Below are 5,539 nucleotides of genomic sequence, written 5' to 3'. Positions count from 1 at the left end.
AATTGAGTGGTGTGAGTGGATGGAGTGGCGGATATATTACTATATATAAGTAAAGCAACAATATGTAAGACGGGCAGAGAGTGTGAGTTTTGCATGCACATATGTATAATAGCGGTCAGTATGGGAAACATGCTGACCCGGCTCTAAGCGATGAATGCAATGGATGCATATCATATTACGTTTGCACTTGAAATGTGGGCAATAACTTGGCACGCTGTCACTGAGTGACAAAGACAATGCCCTATGCATATTCGGCTAACAAAGTGTTGCCGCTCAATATTTATGTTGAGTAATAAGAACTCGTTTGTGCATACACTATACTACATCTGCCTCCTTTTGAAAAATAACGTAATTTCATGAAGTTATTTTAGTTCTTATTATCTATAAATTTAACAAATTGTATTTGTTTTTTTTATGTGATGTACTTAATAACGATAAAGAAAATGAAATGATCAAAAATATTCATATATCAAAAAAAAAAAAATATATATATGCTATTACCTATGTATGTTATTATGAAATAATAAGTTTTGATCTATCTTTATGAACTATCTGTTTTTTGTTTTTATCATTAACTATTATAACATTATTCCTATCTCCCATTTCCGTTACTTTATACGGAGCAGTATATTTATAATCTAACTTATGACCTGTTTCATTTCTTAGTAATACTTTATCTCCTACTGATATATCTATATTGTTTACTTTCTGATCATACAGTACCTTATTTTTATTCTTATGCTTTTCTAGCATTACCCTAGCTCTTTTATATGCTACTTCTAATCTATATTTGCTTTCTTTAACATAATCATCTTCTACACTATCTATGCTATTAAATTGTTTTGGTAAATTACTTGTTCTACCAAATACTAGCTCGAATGGACAATAAGTATGTGCCATAGAGGGGGTCGTGTTGAAACAGAAGACAAAATATTGAAGCCATACGTCCCAATCAATTTTATCAACCGATATGTAGGATCGATATTCATTAAAAGTTCTATGACGTCTTTTTATTGTTCCAACTGTCTGGTGGTGGTGTGCTGTAGATGTAATATTTTTAATATCTAAATATTTGCACAAATTGTCTATAATTGAATTCTTGTATTCTGTTCCCATGTCCGTAATGAACGTCTTCATTGGACCGTGCTTCAGGATAAAAGATTCAAATATTGCTTTAGCGACAGTATTAGCATTTTTATTCGGAACAAATATGGCAACTAAATATTTAGTTAAATCACATATTAAAGTGACTGCAAACTCGTTTCCATTTTCTGATTTTGGTAGTGGACCAATCGTGTCCACTATCACTCTGTCGAAAACATTAATGGGTGTTTCTGTTATGGTTAGTGGGGTCTTACTATGTTTCGTTATTTTAGCTTTCTGGCATTTTTGACATTTTCGTATGTACTCAGTGATATCACGAGTCATATTCTTCCAAAAATAATGTCTTTTGATTTTTGCTAAAGTTTTTGAAATGCCGGTATGACCTCCTTGTATGGGGTCGTCATGGAAGTTAGACAAAATAGCTTCATTATCTTTTTGTTTATCTATTAGGGTCACCGGGTTGAGTAGCGCCACTTTTAATGTTTTTCTAGGATTCCATTGGTATATAAATCGCTAACATCATATATTGCAGTAATTTTTCTGCCATGTTTAAATAAACAAAACATATCTTTTACATGCAATGTCACTAATTCGCATACCTCGTCATTGTTTATGACTTCATATACGCTGGGCTTAGAAGCTGTATTTAAAGATTGCGTAGGCAATTGTTGTTCTTTATTTTCCGCGCGGATTTTCTGTCTATTCTGATATCTTGTAGTGACTTTATTAATATTGCCAGTTATATTTTATAGGTCTTTGATGGTTATTCTTGATAACGCATCAGCTACATAGTTGTCTTTTCCCTTTAAGTATTCAACAGTGAAATCATATTCTTCTAATTCGAGCCTCATACGTGTCAGTTTAGAACTGGGATTCATCATTGAGAAGAGGTATATTAAAGGTCTATGGTCTGTTTTTATTAAGAAATGTTTTCCATATATATATTGTCTAAAGTGTAAAATTGCCCAGTGTATTGAAGCTAATTCCTGCTCAGTAGTACACTTATTACTTTCTCCTTCAGTGAAACATCTGGATGCATAAGCAATGGGAAGTTGGAGTCCATCATGGTTTTGAGTTAAAACACCTCCACATGCATGTTTGCTTGCATCCGTAATTATACAGAATTCTTTATTAAAGTCGGGGTATTGTAACAATGTTGGTTCCATTAGTTTACTTTTTAAATATTGGAATGCGTCTTGGCATTCAACTGACCATTCAAAGGGAAGATTCTTTTTACATAATCCTGTTATGTGTCGGGAATATTCGGCGAAGTTTTTAATGAATCGTCTATAATAATTGCAAAAGGCTATAAAACGTCTAGGGCTATCCACATTGTGCGGGATTGGGAAATTCATGATGACGTCATATTTCTTGTCATCTGGAAGTATTCCTTTATCTGTGCATCTATGACCAAGAAAAGTCACCTCATGCATAAAAAATAAACATTTTTCTGGATGTAGCTTTAGGTTGTTGTATTGCATTTGTCAAAATGTGTTTTTCGGAACAACCTATAACTATTAAGTCATCCATAAAGGAATGCTTGTGAAGGTTCTAATCCAGAGAATGCAATGGTCATCATCCTCTGAAATGAGTTAGGCGTTACTTTTAAACCAAAAGGTAATCGCTTGAAACGAAATGAGCCGTTGCTCGTTGAAAATTGTAGTAGCCCTCTTTAATAATAATAATTTTAATTGCATTTCGGAGAAAACATCTTATTTTGTTTGTTTGCAAGAATAAATGAATAACCCCCCTTGAGTACTACGCACATGTCTTCACTTGGTACGGTTCTTCATTTCGCACAGCGAACGCAAAGCGTAAGCAAAGAAGAGAACATGGAAAAGATCCGTTAGAATTCGTTCGCATGCATTGCATTTGCTTAGAAACAGAATTTTTGGTACAGGCTTTTTCATTTAACTTGATACTTTGATTGCGGAAAGACGTGAATATTAATATTCAAATAAATATATATATATACATATATATTTGTGAAACACGTGCATATTACATCATCGTTTAAAAAGTACAGTACTGCACAAGGCAGTTATATACATATTTGGCTAAAGTGAATAAAAATATTAGTGAATTTTCGAAGAATAAGGTGATATAAAATTAAATTTAGTGAAAATATCAGAATTTAAACCCCATTATATTTCAGCTAAAATTTATATTTCGGTCGCGTGGCGTCGACCAAGCAACTTTTGGCTTTCAAGCAGCCTTGGATTTTTCATTTTCGTTGGGACTATTTGGTTAATTGTTCCCCAGCCCAATCGCTGATATTTTCTTCGTTGGAACATCGTTCAATAACCAAGACACCAGCGAGCCTCGGATTTTCTTTATCAACCCTTCCATTTCATCAATAATCATCGCCATGGGCCAGACTAAATTAGTCTGGTGATGAAATGAAGCAAGTCTCCGGCTAATATATATTAAATACCAATATTATACACCCAATTTGAGCGAGATCTACTACTTTTCGATTTCTTTTTGGTGCATATGCATACTTAGTAGTAGTTCTGCTACCTTTTCTTGTTTCATCTTTACGCAAAGTATGTAGTAGCAGCCCTTTGGTTTGGATACTACTTTTTTTTTGTTGCACCACGGCAACACCTTTTCATACATTTTTTTTCTCTTTGATTAACGTAAAAATTTTTGCTTAACTAAAAGAAATTTAAATGAATTATTATTTTAAGTAACGTAACAAAACTTTAAATATTATTAAAATTAAGTCCCTATTTGGTTAAGTAAAATCAGTTTTCCTTATTAGGAAACCCAATGGGTATGTAATGCGTTAAGATTGGCTTTGTTGCATTTCATTTTTCTAATAACTAAATTATACAGCAAATCCCTGCAGCATCGATGGGCCCAGAGATCGCACCGTTGGATAAATCGTGAGTTAACACACACATGTATATACTATAAATATTTGTTTCATTGCCAACTGGCACACGCGGCCACATAACCCAAATCTCTTTTGAATTACTATGCATTTTTTTGAATCTATATTTGCTCTAATTATCGTATTTAAATTTATCTTGCCATATCTTTTTGCATATCTTTATTGTTGTAATTTCTTAGAAAATTAAGTCATGAAAACCCTTTGTTTGGAATTAAACCCGTAACTTGAAATTTCGACATGTTTGTGTAAACTAATTCTTTGAGGAGTCCGTCACCTGAATCCATGACTATGCTGCCGTTACAAATCGTCTAAGATCATTTAAGTGTCTGTTAAGGGGCAATCAATTAAACCCAATAGTTTGCCAAGGTAGGGTGGGTACAGAAGGGTTAGCGAACAACACCTTTAGCTAATCTGCAGAGAAGTCGTCCGCACAATTAATAGTATCCCGATCTGGTTCAATATTTTGCCTTTTAGTTTCTGATAGTGCACTTATATTTTTTCTGTATGATCCGTGCGTATGCCTAGAGTAGGAAAGAACCTCCCCTCATCCGACGAGCTAAGCAAGAGCAACGCTAGAAGTGCACGACCCCGATCTTTAGCATACACTTGTGTTATCGTTAGCAAGGTAGAAAAATTAGGCAGCTAACAACTACACGTGCACATGTACATCACTACAGTTTTCAGTGCCGCTTGCACATTCCCAAAGTCTTCAAGTTTGCTCATAGTTCTTTCGCTTACGCACACACACTAATATATATGTATATGTATATACGTCGTTCGCCACGTCACCACAGTTATCGTCGTATTCAAACACTTTCTCGTCGTTCGTTGAAAATTTTTTACCGTTTATTTGCCCCTTTTTCGTCGTAAGCCGCCACTTTTTCGTCGTTTGATGCTAATTCTTATTCGTTTTCGCGCTGTTTTTTTTTCTCGTCGTTTGATTCCACTGTTGCGTCGTTTTGTGTAAGTTTGTCTCTATCTCACTCACTACTTTTTTCTTTATAAGTTGAGCCATGCCTTCTTTGTAGGTTGAGTCATGCCTATTTTGTAGGTTGAGCCCCCCATATTTGTAGCAATTTGTTTTATTCACTATATTTATTTGTAGGATTTTAGTTTATTTTAATTTAAAACTATTTATTTGATTATTTTTATTAGATTTAGTTGGAAATTAGTCGTCTTTACTGCTTCGCGTCGTTTCGTCTTTCGTCTTTTTTGCAACCGCTCTCGCTCGTCTCTTCGGTTCGACTGTCCGTCTTTAGGTCAATTCGCCTTGCTCAGCAGAGTTGCCAGACGCAATCCCACATATATAAGTTTGCACAAACACAAAATTGGCGACGAGGATGGGATAATTCGTCAAACTATATATATGTCGTGTACAGTTACAATCGACCAAGCGAAAGCGAACAAAGAGACGCCAAAAAACCGCATGCGTGCTTCTAATCACATGAGGAAAAACCCGCCAAAGTGAATATTGCCACCGAACGCAAAACAACAAATAAATCAGTGATAATGTCAGGGAGTGGGTCAGTTAGAACCAAT

General features: G+C 34.7%; 1 long non-coding RNA gene across 1 annotated transcript; it reads left to right on the top strand.

Annotated features, from left to right (window-relative positions):
* Positions 1-2,909: 2,909 nt before the first annotated feature.
* Positions 2,910-4,634, top strand: LOC137572472 (uncharacterized). Its single transcript, XR_011031661.1, has 2 exons — positions 2,910-3,202; positions 3,260-4,634. It is a non-coding gene; the product is annotated as an uncharacterized lncRNA (long non-coding RNA).
* Positions 4,635-5,539: the final 905 nt, after the last annotated feature.

This window comes from Drosophila tropicalis, unplaced genomic scaffold, assembly GCF_018151085.1.
Source record: "Drosophila tropicalis isolate 14030-0801.00 unplaced genomic scaffold, ASM1815108v1 contig_321, whole genome shotgun sequence".
Lineage (NCBI taxonomy): Eukaryota > Metazoa > Arthropoda > Insecta > Diptera > Drosophilidae > Drosophila > Drosophila tropicalis.
This window is presented reverse-complemented; position numbering and strand designations above follow the sequence as displayed.